The sequence below is a fragment of the Mauremys reevesii genome, linkage group 5 (assembly GCF_016161935.1).
Source record: "Mauremys reevesii isolate NIE-2019 linkage group 5, ASM1616193v1, whole genome shotgun sequence".
Lineage (NCBI taxonomy): Eukaryota > Metazoa > Chordata > Testudines > Geoemydidae > Mauremys > Mauremys reevesii.
Window position 1 is genome coordinate 56,587,401 of NC_052627.1, and position 22,559 is coordinate 56,609,959.

Consider the following 22,559-nt stretch of genomic DNA (forward strand, 5'->3'; position numbering starts at 1 on the left):
AAAGCCCAGTAATGCTAAGCATTGACATGTGATGGCCTAACAGAAGAGCATGATGAGTATGAAAATGCTCAGGGCCAATTTTAATAAGATTTAGCAATTCCCTTATTAAAATCAGATATGCATTATCCGGTATTTACTTACTACCAGATTTAGAATTACAACTGTGAGTATTCCCATTGAAGTAAATGGAATACTTTGCCAGGTAGAGAGTATTTGGAGAATTGTGCCAGTCAATGCCTTTTTATCCCCCAGTTTTACCCAGCTATCTGAGTTCATTGTCAGATATTACAGATGGTAGGCTATGCTGCTGGTATCCATAACACATTTGACAGTTATAAAAAGGGATAAAGATCAAAAACAGAATTCTATTAATAGCCAACATATTTTATAAAGGGGGGGGGGAGGATTTGGACCCCATCCCCACAAAAAGAATTAAGAATTAAAGGGAAGTTGCAAATGGACTAAACAAAAATAGTAAGATTCTATTGTTTCTGTAAGTATACCAGTTTTACACCACTGTAACTGAGATACTCCTGACTCATAACTGTGAAAATGGAAGGACGATTAGATCCAATACTTTCTCTGACGTACGGGGAGTACCTTTGCAGTATGGCTTAGTGTTGCTGTTTTTAGAAGTAACTCTGAAACTGGTAGACAGCTGTATTAAACACTACCCTGAAAGATACATTTGTGTCTGAAAATACATAAAAGATGAGATCAAACAAACTTAAAAGCTGATGAACTTTATGTACTAAAAGGTTTTTCCAGTTTGGTAAATGGATTATAATGAAGTGTGGTACTGTGTTTCATACAACTTATTAGTCCAGTCCCACTGATTTACACTCTGAAGCGGTGTGATGATTCCATAATTGGCATATAGCCAAAACTAACATGCAGAAACAATTAAGAAATTATGTGGAAATCATTTTTGTTATTTTTTTTAATAGAGAGAGTGACTATTAGTTAGTTATCATAAAGGCCCAAATTAGAATAATTCAGTTATAGAACATTAAATGGATGCAACTGAAGTAAACTATTTTTTAAAAACACAAAAGAAAAGATGAATGTATGTAAAAAGTCATCTCAAGCCAGATTCATCCTGTCACTACAGCCCGTGTGTGTGAAGAGCTTGTAGGGCAAGCATAAAGCCTCTCTTGGGAATACCGCTGTTCCAGGAAACCACTATGTCCAGGTCTAGAGCTGGCTTCATCAGCTGTGCCGCTGCCTATGGTGGAGGATGCATCCCAGGATATGTCAGTAGTAGAGTGGGCGTGTGAGTTGGGGCAAAGTGGAGACAGGTCTGGAGTGTATAGATCAGGGGCAGGAGGGGATATGTCCAGACCAGATCTGTCCTCCTGCAATTCTGCATACTTGCAAGGCCTTAGGGGCCACTGAAACAGGGGCACAATTTAGGGCAGCCTTCAGTGCTTTCTTAGCCTGTGTCACGGAAAACACTGGGCCCCATGTCGTCTGAAAACTGCCTCTCCAGTGCCCCTACAGCAGCACTGTTGCCAGCACAGAGATGAATATGCCTCTTTGCTTAGTCACTTATACCTGTACAAAGTGGGTGTAAAAATCTACAAGATAAGATTAGTGGCACTATATTTATACCCATTTTGCACAGGTTTAAATGACTACATAAGGTGAAAGGAGAATCAGGTCATGAAGTCTAAAAATCCACTTTGTAGAATAAATAGTATTTGCTGGCTGTGTCCTTGCAATATCCAGCCTCTGACTTAACATAGCAAAATGATACTAGTTCTGCTGCCAAGGATACCTCGATGCCTAAGGAAGTGGAGGATGGATTTGTCCCTGATTGTGTCGAACTACACAGAGAGTTCCTTAATACAGAGTTTTAAGGGTGGGATTAGAGAGGTATCAAAGAGCAATCTGAGACGCATTTGTAACACCGACAGGTCCCGGTCGTTGGGGGGCAGGATCGAACTGGAGACCTTTGGAGTTTAGTGCATGAGCCTCTACTGCATGAGCTAAAAGCCAACTAGTCATTAGCTAAGGCTGTAGAGCAGACTCATTTTATCGCTCTAAGTGGTCTCGGTGCCACTATATGGGACAGAACACCACACCCAAGAGGTGTGCAGGCTACACATTCAGACAGGAAACCTATTTTACTCATTCACTGATGAATTACTATGCTCAGTTTATTCTCCACTCTGCTGTTCTCATTCACTGGCTAACAATCACTACACTTAAGTTCCTACTTATTATTTGACTACTTGGGCAGGATTTATCAGCTGCGTACCAGTCCCGTAAGCCAGAACTTTTATAGTAATGTGACGTTGACTTATCAGAGATAATAAGACTGCCGAGAATTTGAGTTGGTCTCTGGTGCTTTACCAGGTTGTAGGAATCTTTCTACTGGGATAGCCCAGCTACTGCTGTTTATTCTGGTTTTATTAATTATCTTCATTAGCAGTCTGGAAACAGGAAGAAGAGTGCAAGCACTATTGTGGACAGGGAAATGATATGAAAGGATCTACAGAAATTAGAAACATGGACAGAAAATCAAATGAAGTTCAAGTTTGAAAAAAATGTAAGAAAATGCATCCAGGGAACAATCCACACATTTTTTTTAATAATAGAGGGAAACTTGGCAAGCAGTAATGTTGAAGGAAACCTAGGGATAAGAGGACAAATTAGCCTTAATTATTCAGTGCAAGGTGGCAGCACAAACTGTCAATAACATTTTGGGCTGCATATGCAGAGGCATTATGATATAGAGCAGGATGGCATAATAGTCTTTTCTGTATGCAGTTCTATTGAAAACACACCTGGAATACTACAGTCTGTTCAGGCACGTTCATTATGGGAAATAAATAAACAAATTGGAGGGAGTTCAGAGAAGCGGAACAGAAGTGATTAGGAGCGGGAGACAGTGACTTATGAGAAAAGATTAAAAGAACTTCTTTAGACAGGAGGGGTGGAAGCTATGGGGTGACAGAGGATAGGCAAGGGAGCAAGGGAGCTACTGAGCTTCAGGGGATGGGCAAGAAGGAAGGCAGCTAGTTCCAGGCTGGGAAGGGGCACCCCTGCAGTTCACACTAACATTCCTATGGCAGCTCCTCAGTGGGTGGTATCTTGTCCTCCATCCAACTGCTCAGTGACTGGCACCCTGAGCACTGACACCCTTCTATCCCCTACCCGGGTGCAGGTGCCTTGGCAGCTGGTGCATGTGCTCCTGCCACTATTCCAGAACCCATGGTGGCTGGGAGAGGAGTGCTATTCCTACCTGCTCCCCAGTGGCTAGCATGATCTCGTGCGCTGTGGCAACTGCTCCAGCCCCTCCTCCAGGTCCTACTCTTGCCTCCATGAGATATGGGAGGGCAGGGTGAAAACATACATCAGCCCTCCTCCCCCAGTATTTCCCTTGTGGGGGTGCTAGTCGCCCCATCCTCCTGTGTTCTGCTTCCCCTCGCTTTATATATCTATAATTTGACTAACCTATGGCTACGGTACAGCTTATATTAGCACAACTTATGTCGCTCAGGGGTGTGAATAAACTACCATCCCCGAGTGACATAAGTTACACCGACATAAGCACTGGTATGGACAGTGCTATGTCGGCGGGAGAGCTTCTCCTGCCAACATAGCTTCTGCCACTTGCAGAGGTGGGTTTATTATGCCGATGGGCGAGCTCTCTCCCGTTGGCATAGAGCATCTTCACCAGATACACTGCATTGGTGCAGCTGCACCACTATAGCACTGCATGTGTAGACATGCCATAAATGACAACTAAAGTGGATATAAAGTCTAGGTGTACTTTCAGGGTGTCAAGTCCAAGGCCCCAATTCAGCAACTTAAGCATAAGTCTAATTTTAAGCATGTGAGTGAGTATTATTTAAAAGTGGTACATGAAGGTTTAACTATGAGTAATAGGATAAAATTAAGACCGGAAAATGTTAGGTCACATATAGAAGAAAATGTCCTGACAGTGACTATGTAATAGTCTCTCAAAGGAATGGTGGAAGTTTCATTGCTTGAGACATTTAAAACTATGGCCCTGGTCCTGGATAGACTTATGCACACTCTTAACTTTACATGTCTCATTGACATCAGTGGAACAACTCTCAGTGCATAACGTTAAGCACGCACATAAGTCTTTAGAGGATCAGTATCTAAAACTTGACAATGCACTAAATATGTACAGCAGCAACCAATCTTGCATTGGTGGGGATTGACTAGATGACCTAACAACCTTCCATTATGGGTGACATGAATCAGGTGAGGTGATCATAATTAAAGATTATATAGTACTGCAGGACTGGCTGGATCCCCTAGCTGTTCAGTTCCAAGGGAAGGGAAGTTTAAAGGTGAAGATTTTTCATAAAAGTCACAAAACATATTTCTGAGTTGTTAACTGGCCTCCACTGAAAGACACTTTCATTCTTAAGCAAGTTTCTGCTTGTGAATAAGTTATACTAATTTCTGTGATTCACTTATGGTGTTATACATATGCAAGTTTTAGAGTTCCAAGATCAGAGAATATAAATACAGAGCTGTTGAAGAAAGAAGCTCAGAAAGCAATGGCAGCAATTTCAAGAGGTTTATAGGAGACTTACAATTGAACAACTCTTGTTTTAAACAAAAGACAGAAATCTGCTATTATCAAAAGGTCAGCACTTTATTACCAAATTATGTTGCACATGCAAATCTGAAAGGTATGCTGAGCTTGGCTATTGGGCTATTTGGGTTAGTAATGCATTATAATTTCTCGGTATTCTTATACATCTACATTTACCTGAAATAGAATTCTGTGTAAAAGTGTGAGTACTAGATTTATGGGAATGAGGTAAGAATTGGCATAAAGTCAACAGTTCTCTGTTTCAGTGTATCAGTAATTTTGATTTTATTTTATAGACCTTTTGCAGTAAAATTGTTAAGTTTCTGGCAGAAGGTAAAATGACTGCATGGTTGATCATCACTTTCATTACTTGCAAGTGCAGTATCTATAGCCCTGTTATTTTAACTTAAGGGAATATTTTTTATTTTCTATAATAATGTAGCAAACAGTATGAAATCTGGCAAAAAACAGATTATAGGTGGAAGTGGTGGCACTACGTATAGTTAAGATTGCCCCGACACTTCCCATTATAAAACCTTGTTGGCAAAGTCGCAAGCAACTGAAAACCTTTAGCAGTTAGTCTGAAATTTTCCATACCAGATGTCTGCCTCAGGGTGAATTTTAAGTATCAGCTAAAACAGTTCAGCCATTTCTGAGAATGAGGTTAGGGGAAAATATGTTGTTTTGCCCATGGGAAAAAAATTCTTACAACTGTTTTGTTGAGAAGCACTAGCACCTACATGCTTTGGAGCAGAAACTTAAAATGTTGTGTCAGAGATGTGCCTTTTGATATCCCCATGAATTTTTGCCCAAATTTGGCCAAGTTGCAAGCACTGGAAAAAAAAATCTCAGTTTGCACATGCTTTGTAGAAGTTTGTTAGAGCGTGGTAGCTAAATTCTCTGAAGATTCCTTCTACACACAGCATGCTCCAGCTAATGGCTGCAAGAGCTGAGCAGAACTTTCCCTGTAATTGCTCCTGTTGGCTGCCAGGTGATGCGGTAGCAAAGGGGGACACTCTCTCCTATGTCCTTAATTTTGGCAGTCAGGAAATCATGAGAAGGAGGAAGCTACCTAATTACAAAGCAGAGGAGTGAGGAGTACAGGGGCAGACAAGGGTTGCAGGGTCTAGAGGGTGGGGAGGTGGAACAGCAGCTGGAGGAGGGGGAAAGTTGGTGGGGACAGGAACAGGAGGAGGAGGCTGGACAGAAGCAATGGAAGGGGAGTGGGAGGGAGGTGAAAGAGTAAATGGGAATGGGGGGTGGGGAAGGGCAGGACCCGCTGTGGGAGACAAGAGCTCAGGGATAGAATTGACCAAGAAAGAAGCAAGAGACAGGGGGATAGGAGCCAAGTAGGAAAGGGCAGTAACTGAGCCACGGGTGTGTTCAGTTGGATAGAAACAGAGAGGGAGAGGGAAGGAGGAGATGGGAAGTGATTGGGAATGTAGGAGAGCAGGGGAGGAACTGAGGGAGGGGAAGGAAAGGAACTGAGGGAGAGGGGGGTAGGAGCTGGAGGGGCAGGGTGGGTTGGAGGAGAGGGTGGGATGGACATAAGCAGAGGGCAGACAGAGACATATTTGGGTAGGAGGAGTCAGAAAGGTCTATAACTGCTAGAACACACTCTCCTCCAGCACCTAGGAGTCCCAAGTCTCACCATTCATCTCTTGTCAGCAAACAGCTTTGAAAGCCGCTGGCAAAGTGTCTCTCTCATCCCCCTCTAGTGCTCGGTCCAAATAAAGGTTAACAATCTACTACTGCTGCTATTATTTACACCATTTGCTCAAGTGGTTAAAGTGCGTGCTGGGGATCTGAAGGTCCAAGCCCTGCTGATGACCCACTTTAGGGGGTCTGTGTGGTTCCACATGATAGAATTTTTTTTTAGTTTGTTTTACAAAAATGTGGGAAATTAAATCCTAAAAACGATACTAAAAGAAACTTAAGGTTATAAACTCAAGCACTCAAAAGTGAGGAAATGTCAGACCCTTAATTCAGCTCCCTTATGCATGTGCATTGAGCTTTACATGATCACATACTATTTTTTCCACAGGACCCCTGCCTCATTCAGCGCACAAGATTGGCTTGCTCTGTGGATACATCAGGGTTCTGTAGTGAATGATACCATCTATAGAATTTCTGTCTTTTTTTGCAGAGTTGGAAGGTGTGTCATGAATGAGGCAGAGAATGCAGATAGAGAAAGGAGGCTCTCATAGTTAAAGAAGTTGAATGCCACCATGGAAAACTGGATTCTATCCCTGCCTCTGTCGCAGAGTTCCTGTATGATGCTTGGTAAGTCACGTAAACCAGAGCATTCAGAGCTAATCTCTGAGTATTCCTCATTTTCTGTGTGCCCAATATGAGAGATTTGGCCTCTGAAACCCAGGTCTGCCCCCTTTTGATCACTGCAGCTGAAGTTGATTGGTGCTATGCTTTGAACACATATAAAGTACTATAAAAATGCTAAGTATTCTGAAAAATCAGGCCCTCAGTGTCTTAAGCAGGGCACCCAAAATTATTAGACACATTTGAGAATTTTGGCCTTCATCCCTTTGTGCCCTGGTTCACCCTCTGTAAAAAGGGAATAATACTATTACCTAATCTCACAGGGGTATTGTGAAGATAAATTCATTAATGTTTCTCAAGCACTGAAATATGCTGTCAAGAGCACCACAGAAATGCCCAGGAGGAAATTAATAATTATGTATGCAGCAAAGTGTTTGCAGTAAACACCACCTAGGGCCACACACTAGATTTGAAGGATAAAACAAAATATTGACTAACTGCCCTTTCACTGAGTGAGGCGAGGGGCTATGATCGTGTAATTAAAGAATGTATCATAATACATATGCATTAGGGGCCAAATTAAGGTTGCCTTGGTACTGAAATGCATTCTGGTATCTCCTAATTTTTGAGCAGTTGATTTTGCAACCTTAACATAGGTGTTGTTTTTGATGTAATACACATAAACATCTCTATAAATTATCATGTTACACTATGGTGCATTGTGAAGTTTAAAATCGCTTTCCTGCAACAGTATTTCATGCTGTTTTATATGACTCTGAAGGTCAACTGTGTGTAATGACAATAGGTCAGATTTTGACCTCTAGGTCTGTATTCAGATCGCTTCCTCTACAGGAGAGAATGGGTGTCTGTTGCATCCATAGCACCTTTCTCGGATCTATGCAGGGCTCCACACTAGTCCAGGGATCTATGAATAGGAAGGAGTGGGAGATATGGATCATGATTCATAGAAATGGTAGCTGCACTACAAAGGAGTTAAGGGCCCCAGCACTGTTGTGGAGGCACTAAGATTCCTGTGGAATCCCCTGCCTCTTTGTGGATCCAGGAAATTCCAGAGATGGCCACCGGTTTAATTGCCTGGAGCGAACCCTGTTTCTCAACCTCATCCCTCTGAACAAGATGAAGATTTAATAGATTTCAAGGCGAGAAGGGATTATTATGATCATCTAGTCTGACCTCCTGCATAAGAGTATACATTCACGCAGTAATTCCTGCATCAAGCCCATAAATTCTGGCTGAGCTACAGCATATTTGGTAGCAAGACACACAATCTTGATTTAAAAATGTCAGGTGATGGAGAATCCACCTCGTACCTTAATAAATTGTTTCAGTGATTAATTATCCTCTCTGTTAAAAGTTTTCCTCCCTTTATCCACCTGCAAGTAATGCTCTCTCAAGTTTTGCAGAAGGGGACATTTGAGCTCAACTTGTGAGACTGCAGCAGGCATTCCTGCTTTTGGCACGGGACATAATAGCTAAGGACACATTCCACCCACTCTTACACCTCACAGATTGTGCAATGCACATAATACATAATAATAGTACATAATAAAGTGAGTTTACAATACTTCTTCCTTACCAATTTCGTGTACAAGTTAGGTTTGTCAAAGAAGACTGTCACACATGTTTTGAAAAGACAATTTCTCAGCAACCCTAAAGAGAAGAATAGGGACCTGGGTCCCCTGATTTTTCTTTGCAGGGCCTATCTAATCAGTGCTACATACTGTGTCACAACTGCTTCAAAAAATTTAAGTGTATTCAAATTTAATGTTATGCTTATACTGAATTCCCGACTATTCTCAGTTGCTCTCATGCAATTTCCATAAATTACAACAATAAACATAGATCTTCTCACAAAAATCTATGTTAGATGCTTAGACACAGATTATATATTGCCACTATTCAATATTTACATCTTCTACTTTCATAAAATCTTGTACGGACAAGAAAAAGGGCTTTCAGATAATAACCACAAACAAGGGAAAAATTCAATTTGATCAAATCTGTTCTAAAATATCCTTTGGAATGGATATTAGAACCAATTCCATTAAAATGAATGGATACTTAAATACTGTAAAATAGATGCACTTTATCAAACAATACATCACCCTGGAGAAATGAAAATACAAACTGAAAGTTTAGAAGTCATGTGGGTTACAGAATGATCATAAAAATTTGCTTCATCTAAGGAGCTAAACTATTACATCCATATATTACAATCAAATTATAGCTATAACTCTTTAATCCTGCAATAGACATTGCAAAATTGAACATTTGTTCCCTATTCCTATGGTTGCATTGACTTTAATTAGGTAACTGGTCCAATTGTTTTGATCTTTTCAATTGGGACTACATGTGATGGGTTGAACTACAATTAAGATGAGCTTAAAAAATAGGTGTAAACATTTTATGGGGTGTGGAGATGAAGTTTGTCCTTTCTTGAGGAAGCAAAGAATACGAGCTATGCAATTCCGTTGCTATGATGGATTTAAGACAAAGTTGTGAGAGATCTTCTTTTGCGTTTAATCAGTGACTGCTGATCTCTGTTTTCCACTATTTCTGGGAAGTGGTCAGTTAACTCTCATAATTAAGCAATAAGGCATGGCAGAGTACTGTCAGCTTGCAAATGTAGTGAGGCATAAGGAGAAATCCATGGACATGCTTCAGATACTTTTAAATGGACCTGTGTTACAAGTTACACAAAATGAAATTAACCCAGCTAATCAACCACTTGGGAGCCATGGCTTTGCCAGAAAACAGGGGGTTCTAATAAACTGAAGGCAGTCTATGCTTACGTAACATGAAAAGTCCCTGGACAAACTGAATATTGAAAAGAAAGAGTGGCTTACTATATTTTATCATGTGACTGAATTGTGAATTAATACAGCAATCAGCTGCACTGTATACATTAGCACACAAAATGTGGATGCCTCAAATACACTGTAGAAGCAGAGTTCCTTCAACCACCAGGATGTTAGTCAACAGCCTACTAAACCACACCACAGAGTGGCTGTTATTAGAGAGAGTGAGATGCACTTTAAATCCATTTTAGCTCCTCTCAAGAACACCCCTCTGTGGGCAGCTTTCGCTACATTCATCTCTCTCCAGGTGGAACCATGTAGTTCCATGTTCACTGACCGATCTAACAGCGTTTGGCACCTGTAAGCAATTTTCCTCCAGGAATCAGACTACCAAGCTGATTAAAGGGGCTCAAAAACACCTTCAAAACAAAATATTATTTATTCACCCAAAAGGTATGCAGCACACAGAGCAAAGTGTTTAAACAGTAAAGGTCTATACATATATTTCCCCCTTATTTAAACCTTAATCTTTCTTTGCCGGATTTGGTGGGTTCTACTCAGAGTTTCTCCCACCCCAGAAATGGAAGTAACAGACTATTGCTGCAGCATGCTCTCTGTATCCCTCTCTGTGTTCCAGAGGCCCACATTTTATCCAGTTCAAACATCTTGTCCTGATTTCCCCCTAAGCCCCTTCATTTGCTCTCTAGGCAGAACTGGTTTATTTCTCTTCCTAGCCATTTCTTTCCCCTTCTCTCCCCTGGAGTTGTCAGAGAGACTTCAACTGGAGGTGAAGCTTCCAAGGAATTCGTGTGTACTGTCTTTAAAATATGGTGATTGAATTAAAGTCATGGTCTATGACTTAACTCTTTGAGTCCAGGTAGGCAGCAGTACAAAACTGAGCAAGTAAACTGAGAAAAACCTGAAATCTTGTCTATAAAAAATAATACAGATATTTCCCTCATTTTCCACAGTGGCTTATTGTTCTTACATTATGGCTAATGAGTTTCATATTTAATTTAAAAAAAAAACTGGGAGAGAGAGAGGGTAGAGAGAAGAATTATAAAAAAATCATTCAGCAATAAAATGTACCTCATAGAAGAGGAATAACAGAAAATGATTAGGTGCAGGAGTGATCAGGAGATCAGGCAGAATGAAGGTTAGTGGCATAATGCTGAACACAATAATTGACTCATGAGCAGGGACTTGAAGGATAGTAAAGTTTCCTAGAAACAACAGGAGAAGGGATGCTGCTATTAGAGTACTTGAAGATGTTCAAGTAAGTGCATCTCTTAGAAGATAATTCTGAAAAACTATTACTGGTCAACCACTGTTCAATCTTTATCATAAAATAATTTCCTGCATGTGCTAATAAGCATGCTTTGCTTATCTCTTTATACCCTTTGCTCCTTTCTCATGCCTTCCAGTCACAAGATATTGCAGCCTCCTCTTCTTAAATGAAGAATTAAAATAGAGCAATTGGCAGGCATTCTTAGTAAAATTCTGATCTAAAAATGGTTTTGCTTCCCAAAATAAATTGAGACTAGAATACCACAAGTCAGTGTGGCCATTTGGGCTAGCAAAAGCATTATTTCTTTCTAGTGCACTAATTTATTAAAAAGTTACAGGCAATTTTGTTCCGTTGCATTAAAACATTCATATAATTGAATTCACTGCACAGACCTACTGTATTTGAATGACTTCTGTGCTGTACAGTATGTAGGGCAACTGGGAGTACCTGCATCATGATACCGCAGAAGAATGGGAATATGCGAGAGCATTTATAGTTCCCAAGGCTCTCTAAAGCATTTGAACATTTATGAGATCCTGTCATTTTAATTCATCTGTTTGCCACTGCATATCTTCTGTGTAATATCATTAAAATACCACTGGCAGTAGCAGTCTCATTCAAGAATCTGAGGTTACCACTGCATAAGTATTTTCCTATGGTTAGGCCATTATTAACATGATAGAAAATCTAAGTATTATTTTAAAATGGAGTGATGTCTTTTATTGGAGTTTTTTATTTTTGATGCTAGTGCATACTAAATAAAAAGTAGTTATTAATTTTACCCCATTGGCCAACATTATAATTCCACGGTATCAGAGAAAATGAGCAGCTATAATTTTTGTAATTTCAAGCAGCATTGTTAAGAATGGTATTTGCATGCATCATATGATGCACACACTAACACTAAGTTCCTTTCATTTCTAAATCCACATGGTAAAGTGGATGAATAAATTACTGAATGCATAGGTGCAAATATACAATTATATTCAGAAAACAAGTTACAGTACAAGTCTGTAAACCAAATAAATAAATAAATAAATAAATAAATATCTATTTATAAATAATCTTTTATAGCAAGACACAAGGAGTAATTCTTCCACTTTACTCAGTACCGATAAGGCCTCAGCTGGATTTGTGTGTCCAGTTCTGGGCACCACACTTCGGAAAAGATGTGAACAAATTGGAGGAAGTCCAGAGGAGAGCAAGAAAAACAATTAAAGGTCTAGAAAACATGACCTATGAGGAAAAATGGAAAAAAATTGGGCGTGGTTAGTCTGGAGAAGAGAAGACTGAGAGGGGACATGATAACAGTGTTCAAGTACATAAAAGGACAAGAAGTAATGGGCTTAAATTGCAGCAAGGGAAATTTAGATTAGACATTAAGAAAAACTTCCTAACTGTCAAGGTGGTTAAGCACTGGAACGAATTACCAAGCGAGGTTGTGGAATCTCCATCACTGGAGGTTTTTAAGAATAGGTTAGACAAATATCTGTTAGGAATGGACTAGATAATACCTAGTTCTGCTTCAGTGCAGGGGACTGGACTTATCGAGATCCCTTCCAGTCCTACATTTCTATGATTTGGTGATTCTATGCCTGCCTAGATTTTCAGAAATGGATTAATAAAATGTAGAATTAGGAACTTGATTGTAACACTAACAACTGCCTGATTTTCAAAGGTGCAGAGCACTCTTTTCTCTTTAAATCTTATTCACCGATTAATTTAAAACTGTAGTCCTAGCCTATTAAAATAAAGGTTTAAAACAGTACTTTCACTATCAGGCTAGGCAAGCACAAAGTTTGAAGGAATCTTACAAACTGCAGTTTAAATTGTTCCCTTTAGAAAAAAGTTACAGCTCAGTTCTTTTGATCTGTGCCCACACAGTATCATACAGTTAATCTCTCTAGCAAAGTAACATTACAGTTTTCAATATCATCCATCACCCATTTCTGTAATAAACACCTGTTTTGACAATTGGAAGAACTCTTTGCCATATGTCTACCTCCAACCTTAGGTTTTTTTCCCCTATACAAAAAAAAAAACAACTCAGGTTTTTTCTTTGTTACAAAGTAAGCAAGCGAGTCATGGTACAACATATAGAAAACCTGAAACTATAAAATACAAAATATCCAGTCCATCTCTCTTCTGCGTTATAAATGTTACATGAGCCAGTTCCCAGATGAATTAAAATGAGCAGCTGGGTATATTATAAATGAAAAGCTGTACAGTAGTTGTACTGCTTAGTTACAGCTATAGTCTAGGTGATGGGCTATAGAACTAGCACAGCAAATATTAGGCTGTAATAGCGGAATGAATGCAAGTGAACTGAACAAGAAAGAGTGTAAAAGGCATCCTGGATCTAGCTTTCAGCTAGAGTTAAAATGAAGCACAAGCAGCAAATGGGGCAAGATTAGAAATTTGACTCAAGTGCACTGAACTTATGATAATTACAGATATTTTTTTGGAAACAGAGGAACAGAATTAAAATGAAAAATTCAAAATATTTTGTATATCATAATGCTAGTATTTTACAAATGACAACAATTTTATTTGATTAGCACTTAGCAAAACAATGACAAAAATACTATTTTTCAACAAATTGTAAAAAAAAAGTTTCAAAACCACCTAATTTGTGTTCTAAAAACATTTTAAATTAATTTTTGTTTATGGATTTCGAGTTATATTTTGATATCAGGTTGTTCCTGTACCACAGAGGGTACTTCTCTGTTGGTGATTTCCCTGATTTAAATTTTCAAAATGACATGCACCACACGGGGAGCACACCAACTTCAATGAATTTGCACTAACCCTGACTTACTCACATATAGATATTTATATGCAAATTAGGGTTTGCACGAAAGCCCAGGATTTTGGTTATGTGCATGTTGTACCTATGCAGCTGAATGTCAATTTTGCAAATGTGGCCTATGGTGTCGTCTTATAATCCATTTCATTTTCAGACACACCAAGATATTTGTTAACACCTTGGCTTTCATCTAACCTACCTCTCCACTTTCTAAAATATAACCTTGCCCAAATTCCTTCTCATGATATTCCTTCCATAAGGCATTTCTTTTATTTTTCTGAAATTCTGAAATATTCTTTTCCGAACAATGGCATGCCTGTAGTTCAGTGAATAATATACATATCTACTGCCTACAGTAATAATTCCAATACCATTTCCTGTGCTCACTGTTGGTCGCCTATTGCACTATTAAACAAAATCTGTATCTAGACTGATTTTTTACATACTAGCTTGCTAAAGTAAATGGAAGTCACTTGTGCGAGATCAGAGGCACTGTCAATGCAGAATGGTTTCTGTCTTTCTTTTTTGCCACCTTATACATTAACTAGCACTGTGACTCAGCAAGAGATCTATGGTTTGCTTCGTGTTGAAGGCTGAGCTTAACTCACAAGCAGTCTCTGCTAGGAAAACTGGTGGTGGTATTGTTTTTATGCTACTTTCTTGGTTCAGCCTTAGACAGAATAAGGCAACGTCACTAGAGCAGCTTGCTTACTTTTCTGCTTACAGTTAAGGTGTTGCAAAGCTAGTCAATATAAAATAGGGAATGGAAGCTTAGTAATCAGAGCAAAAGATTAGGAGACAGGGGCATTCTGGATTCTGTTCCAGCTGGGCAACTGACTTATTCTGTGTCCTTGAATATGTCCTTTGATTTCCTTCTACCTCATTACGATAAACGGGGATTGAGTAAAAAGCAAAACTTATCTGAAAAACTAATGCTGAGCAGAAGTTTCGTTGATACATCTCTCTCTCTCTCTCTCTCTCTCACACACACACACACACACACACACGATTAATAGTATCTTACTCCAAAAAATCCTGCACGTAACAAAATGTAAACATCCAACATCCACTCAATATTTTTGTAGGCTTCCATCTCCCTTTCATAATCTTATTATGAACATTTTAAAAAAAGAACAAAAGAGGCATGGAACATTATTACATAACTTCTTATTTAGTAATTTTGATACAACACAACTGACCACACCATTTTCAAAAAATATATATGAAAATATCCAGAAACATAATGTTTTAAATGTACTTAAAATATTTATGTTTATTTGACACAGTTGACCATTTTTACACTGATTCTTCATTTTATGCATAGGAAATATCTCTGAAATCAGTAAATCCTTAAAACAAGTGAAACTATTTTAATTATTTAGAGAGAACTATAATTCTCGCTACACCAGACAAAAATTTATCCCATGAAAAATACAGTGCCCCTTTGCATATAACTTTACTTTAGCACAGCTTTTGATAATTATAAAATGTGTTGTTATAAGGTGAGTAATTAAAGTGGAGCTTTGTACATTGAGGGCCAAGACACAGCAAGTTGTTTTATATCAGACTCAGTGTAACACCACAAATCCTGATAAAGGAAGTGGTTCACAGTGCAGCATCAGAAATGAATCTCAAATCACATGTGCAACACCTGCAGTGTATTCAGGAAACTAGCAGCACCACAGGACTACAACAAAATGGCAAGTTAACCACATCAACATCAGATGCTGCAACAATCTGCAGATTAAATTCACGTAGTACAAGTTACTGGAGATTCAAAATAGCAAAATCACCAAATATGTTGGGATTTATTGTGGGCACAAAGGGGAGAGAGGAGGACACATTCCCACAGATGCCAGGAATCTGTGATTGTGCCTTCCCAAATTCACTTGGTTCTATGTAGTTACGCACCAATGGAAGCCGGGGTAAATGGCTACAATTTAACCCTAAATAGCTAATTAGGCAGGATGTTGGTAGAGTAAAATGTGTGCCACGATACCATCATAAATAATAATTACACACAAAAAACATTAAAATAACATTGTAAGGTTGCAAAATTGGGCACTCAAAAGTTAGGGAATGCCCGAATTAAGGCTGTTTTTGCCTACACTCTGGGGATGAATCAGTGCTGTGTGCTGAAGGAGGCTGTTGTCTGTAAGACATCCAGCTTTCTCTTGTTGCACAAATTGAAATAGGTAGTTAATGAGTGAACATAGTAATATTCTTTCCTCTTCTTTTGTGTGTGATTATCAAGGAAACTTCTACTCAGACACAGGGTTAGGACTATAGGAAGAGAAAAGAGGGTTTCATGGTTAAGGCATTTGAATGCTGCATAGACATCTGGATTCCATCCATGCCTTGGCCACTGAATTCCTGTGTGATGTAAGTAAATTACTTCAACTTTTCATAGGTGGTCACTAATTGTGCATTCTGCATTTTCTGGTCACCCAACTTGATACCTTGCGGTCTGATTTGCAGAAGCGCTGAGCACTCAACTGCAACTGAAATCAATGGGAGCTGTGCCCTGAACATATATAGCACTATGGAACGTTTCAGTCACTTCCTTTGACTGAGCAGAAAGAAAAGTTTAAGATGATAAACCTAAAATCAAAAATGGGTCAGAAGAGAATAAAAACAAACCTGAATGCAAAAAGTAAAAAATAAAATAAAGTTGTAACCTTGAAACTTAGAGTGGAGATTGGGCAGGCAGGCAAATGAGAATTTTGTAAGATGGTATCTTCAAAAAAGCAGTATTACAGGCACATAATTTCCCCCTTTTTAAAAATAGCATATGTTTGGGACTCTCCCATCTGAAGAGTAAAAAGATGATGAGATGTCTCAAAAGAAAAATGAAAGCGAAGCTTTCCTAAGGTTATGTGAAATGCCTCCATTCTTTCCACATTATGATTACACCTGAAAACTCATGTCTGTTATGATGCTTATAAAAAATAGACACCGAGTCTCTTGAAGAGCAACATGAGTATATTTTACCTGTTCTGTTCAGGGCAGGGACCCTGCCTTCAGTTCTGGAATATGCCTAGAACATTGTTATGCTGCGGGCTGCTGGACAACAAATGAAAAGTAATAATAAGCTGCAAGGACACTGAAGTGAGAGATGGAAACTGGCAGACCAGCTGCAAAAGCAGCATAACAAGTACTACTGCACTGGAGTGGAGGGGTAACATGGAGTCCAGCTAGTGCCCCCACCCCCACAGCACCCCCGGACTCAGAATTGTGGAAGAGAGATCAATATACTCTAGGGGCACTAGGACCCATGCAATGATCCCCATCCTCCACCACGTGAGCTAGGAGGAAGTATTTAACTGCAGGGATTGAATTAATAGGAGCAGCTGCACAAGCAGGTTAAGCATGGACTGGCAGACAAAAAATATCCAGTAAAAACTGTAGAAAATATTATTACTGTTCTATGCTGATTGGTTATGTGCTTCAGCCCCTTCCCAGCTCCTGTCTCAGTCTCTTCATCTCAGCCTCACTCCACACCTGTCCCTCTGACCTTTCTGCCCTGCTCGCCCACTCCCTTCCCTTGTCTTTCCATTTAGCTAATCCCCTCCTAACTAAAGCTACCTCCCTACCCCCAGAAAATCATGGAACTAACATCACATTTGTTGACATTATATTGGATGCTCTGCTTAGATATTACATCCCTTTCTCCCTGGTCTGCTTTGTCTATTTAGATTATAAACTCTTCAGGGCAGGGATTGTCTACTACTCTGTGTTTGTGCAGTGCCTAGCACAATGGGGATCTTATCTTGGTTGTTCCCTAGGCACTACTGTAATAAACATGATTAATAATAAGCAGCAGCAAGGATGAGCTCGGAATAAAAATTGAACTCAGTCTGTGAGTTTAAACCATAGTGGTGCAGAAATGAACTCAGATTATCTAATTTACCTAAAAGCTATCAAAGCTATCTAAAATTGCAATGATCTAACAACCAGAGAAATCTCTCCAGATTTGAGAAGAGATACTCTGCAGCTACTCCATGGAAAGGAAGAAACTGAAGTGACCGGTAACTTCAGCTTGTATTTTGAGCACCTAATGTTCAGTGCTCTCAGGGGAGGGTGAAAGGGTATTCATGCAGTCCCAGAAAGGACTGCTTTTCTGGAAGGTTCCAAAGCTCAGTGGTACCCACAAAGAAGGCTAAGGAAAAAGTGTGTCCTACAAGCAGGAATATGCAGAAGCCACTTGGGAGAAGAATTAATAGTTTCACCAGACGTCCATATGTTTGATCCAGAAAATAATCAAACTGTCTGATGCCCTTTCAGGGTTTTTGCCAAATACGTTTGGACTGCTGAGTGACACAGATCTTCATTTTAAGAAATACAATTCTACACTTCTTCCTCTTCCAAGTTACATCTATTTGTCTGTAAAAGTGTGAAGTTCCCACTCTGTTCTGAATGCATATATCAGAATTTTGCCCTTGATTTTGGCTTGGAAATTGGATTTTCAAATACACCCTACACAAACATTTCCCTCATCCTTCTCTCTAAACTTGACCATCCGCAGATCCCCCCCCCACCCCCCCCCGCAGAGTATCTTTTGTCCCATCACTAGCTCCATTTTCTCCAGACAGGCTCCCAGCACTTAACATCAAGATGATCCAGAGGCAGGATCTGGGAAAATGTCACCATTTTCATATCCCAAATTTGGATTGGTTGATTCATCCATTCTTTCTGTACCACTGGTTATTTTCATTCCAGTATTAGTAGCTATGTTAACTTTACATGTTTGAGTTCTTCTGTCTTCATTGTTAATTTATCTCAGTTGATGCTATGTGCATAAAGTAAGCACCCCATTTTAAATTATTTTCTTTCATTGTTCCCAAAATGGACATTACTGCTTCTGACAAACTGTAATGCAGTTAGAAAAAATGGGGAGTTTTTTTCAGGTGAATATGTTGTAGGTATTCATGTGTACACATTGAACTAATAGCTGAGACTTCTGATCTTGCATATGTCTAGCAGAAAATACTCCTTTGACTTGCCTGTTATTAAAGGAAGGATGCTAGCTTAGGATTTAGGAGGCCTGGGCTCAATGCCCTGCTCTACTTCAGGCTTACTGCGTGACCTTGGGAAAGTCGCATAGGTCCAGATTTGCTCAGCATTGTAGTGCCTGCCCAACCCCTTGGCAGTCTGCTGCCTAGTGGAATCCTCATCCCTGGTAGTTAGACACACCAGCTCCCCATACAATGCATGAGGAGAGTCAAGTGCCTACGCAAGGGATCCTCAGAAGCCAGCAAGCTGAGCAGGAAGCTGTGTAAACTAGCCATGAATGAAATGTATAGGGAAGGGCTTAGGCACCTGAGATAGGCCAGAGATAGGTCTCTCCCGTCTGCTCAGGATGTTCACCTTTGAATCTTCTTCAGGAGGTAGGTGCCTAAGCCAGGTCAGCTGCTCAGGTAGCCCAGGCACTAACAGCTGAAAAAGTGGTCACTAGACCTGGTTTTCCCATCCTGTGAGATTTTCCCATTCCACATCAAGACTGGGGGTGGAGGGGAAGAGGAGGAGGAGGGAGGGAGGGAGGGAGGGAGAGAGAGCGCACACAGGCATACCCCTATAACCTGGTAGTTAGGGCATTCACCTGGGATGTGAGAGACAGGTTCAAATCCCTGCTTTGCCTGATTCGGAGTTGGGACTTAAATCCACATCACCTTATGTTTCCTTGTGTCCTCGGATGACTTTTCTGCAGATGCTGTGTTGCCTCTTCACCCTATCAGTGGTCTGCATCCAGCTTTCCTGCTGTAGGATCTGACAGGTATCAGGCCTTACTCATGTTCAGAGCAGGCCTATAAGATCAGCCTCCAGTGGTAAGATCCTACTTTGGGGCTTTGGCTTCAGCTAGGGATCCAAGCATCTTGTTAGCTGTCAGGGGGCATCAGCACTTAGTTAGCTGGCAGCTGAGTGGCAGTGTTGAGAATGTCAGTGGGTCTTTAGGTGCCTAACTACTTTTAAGGATCTAGGCCTTAGTTTCTCTATGCATCAGTTCCCATCTGTAAAATGGGAATAATAGTGGTACCCTACCTCACAGAGGTGCTGGGAGGATAAATATATTAAAGACTGTGATACACTCAGGTACTATGGTTATGGGAGCAATATAAATACTTAAGATATATAGATCCTCACTATCAGGGTCCTCGGGGTCATTCTTAATTAGAAAATGGGCAAACAGAGGAAGGTTATACTTTTATGAATGTAATTTTAACGTTGAAACAAACTAACAACTAGCACTCACAAAACTAAAAATATCAAATTAGGGCTGATCCTGTGGGATAGTTGTAGTGTTTTTCAGCGCTATGCAGGAGACCCATGTTTAAATACCTACCTTGGTACCTGTTTGTTGCTCTCTAGGGCAATGCTCAGCCATGGGGAAGGGAATGACTTGAATCATTCAACAGTAACTCATGAACAGACTAAGATGTCAGCCAGAAGAATGGGAGTTATAATTTGGAGTCTTAAAGTGGAGAGGATTTAAAGCTACAGAAAATGATGGCACATTTTAGCATTAGGTTACTAGGACCCGACCTGCACTGAAATCACTGAGAAGTCTTGAAAATAAAAATTCAATATGAGATTTTTTTTTAATTTCATTAAAACACTAGCAGGTTTTTAGATCTGCTTGTTGTGAAAGCATCAGTGTTTTTCCACTTTTCTAGTCATTAACAGCTTCAGTTTGTGGTTCCCTATGGCACTGAAGCTGCTAAAATTGTCACTGACTCCTTGCTAGTTTTAAAACCAAGAGACTGCATCAGCTAGAATTTTTTTTCTGAAATATAGCACCAGAATGAGCCTGCTCCATTAGTATTGTACACCTAACATTTATTCCCAAGCTTTCAGTTTCACTGTGCAGTTTGCGATGCAGTTCACACACATGCATAGCAGCAACAGAACACTTTTTCCCTCCAATAACTTGTAAATGACCTACTGTAAAGTGCCTTGCCTTTAATTAATCTTTTCTCTACTTTGCTTTTTTTTTTTTTCTTTTTCTTTTTGTGGTGCAGCTGTTGCCATTTCTGGCTCCCTTTCCCAGTCTCCTAAGGTTTCAGCTACTGCAGCCAGTTAGGGGCAGGAAATAACTGTAGCCATTACCCACTCAGCACTGTGCCTGCCAGGGAGGAAGGGTGGAGGGATCCTTCCTATTCCTATAAAAAAACCTGAAATCCGGTGGCACTTTCAAAACCAGGGATGATCAGTAACATTTTTATTTTGCAGTTGTAAACCGTGGCATATCAACTGTATGGAAATACCACATTGGGAACAGGTGAGCCTGTACAAGCTCTCAAGCCCTCAGCAGACCACCCCTCAGCTTGTCCTTAAACCACTATTTCAGGCTGTAAATTCAGATTGGCACAATAGGTCAGAAGCAGACTTGATTTCAGGGATCCTCTGAATACATACAGATTCCGAGATAAGGTATGGACATTTGTATAGAACAATGTTGAATTCAGAAAGGTCACTGACCTTGTGAAAGCTGTTAAAATGAAAACTGCAGCCTGTGATGGAAAAATACTGGTTCCAACACTGTAGAATGAATAGGAGAATGCAGAAGTACAGGAAAGGATTGTGTATATAATTTATTCTAGACATGGGGGTGCAGACAAAAGTAATCCTTGCTAGCAAACATCACACAATGATAGTACAAAGAATCTCTTCTCAATTTATTTAGCATGGACAAAAATATTGCTTTTTAAGTGACAAAACACTTTCACTCTCTTGTTCATCAAAATAATCTTTCTAATAAATTTCTATTCTCATAACAAAGTTCTCTTTTTAGTTTTGCCAACTAAGCAAAGTCTTTAAGAATTGTCTAGCATTTCATTCTGCTTGTTTGGTATGCTTCTCACCTTCTTCTAGCCTAGAATTCCTAGTTTTATAAAAGAAAGGCATTGTGACAGAAGCATCACTAGGAAGCATGGAAATTTCAAAAGACTACAACACTGAGGTGTACCCAATGCTACAGCATATAGAATATTCATGGGACATTTATATCAATATGTGTTATATGCATCTTTGTATTTCTGGCTTGTTAGGTGGGTTTCTTGTGGAATCTACAATTGGCAGGAGGGGAGGGGGAATTAATGCAAAGTTTCCAAAGCCAGTTATAAAGATACTAGAGTTGAGCAATTTTTCCCTCAGTGAATAAAAATTCAGCTGAAAAAGATCAGCAAATCTTTTTTTTTTTCCAACCAAAACTATTTGGGAAATGTCAAAACAGTTACGACATTTTGTTTCAAAACTAAAATTTTCAAATGCAATAATTCAAATGGACATTTTGTTTAGAAAATGCTGACATTTCATTTTGAAATGTAGTTTTGAGTTGATAGTCAAATCATTTAGTTCTACATCAATGATTTTTTTTTTCAGTTTTTACTTTGTCAAGAACACCAAAAATATTCTCTCTCTGATCTAAATGAAAATTTAATTACTGGATTTTTTTTGGTTTGGTATTCACACAGCTCTAGCAGACACCCAGCCTTTGAAATTTCACTCCCTGGGGAGTGGGAGCATTTACTGGTTTTACCTGTTTTAGGAAGCAAGGGGAAAACAAAGGTCCGCAACTGTATAAAATGTCCACCTGAACAGTCTTGTGGCATTTCTCATTATGATCCAAAACTGACATGAGATTGTAACCTAGAGGGCAAACCCTGCTAGCTGGGTTTGAAGGACTTTGAGGCCTACCAGATTCCCCACGTGGAAGACAGTTTGTCTTATGATATATTCTCTCTGTAATGCTTTTGTCCTAAAATACTGTGCTCTGTGAAAGCTGGTTGGTCA

General features: G+C 39.7%; 1 protein-coding gene and 1 pseudogene across 5 annotated transcripts in view; one reads left to right on the forward strand and one right to left on the reverse strand.

Annotated features, from left to right (window-relative positions):
• The window catches only part of NR3C2 (nuclear receptor subfamily 3 group C member 2), a 258,185-nt gene that overhangs the window by 86,913 nt on the left and 148,713 nt on the right, over nt 1–22,559 (reverse strand). The window lies entirely within an intron of this gene.
• Nucleotides 21,003–21,316, forward strand: LOC120406091 (annotated as a pseudogene).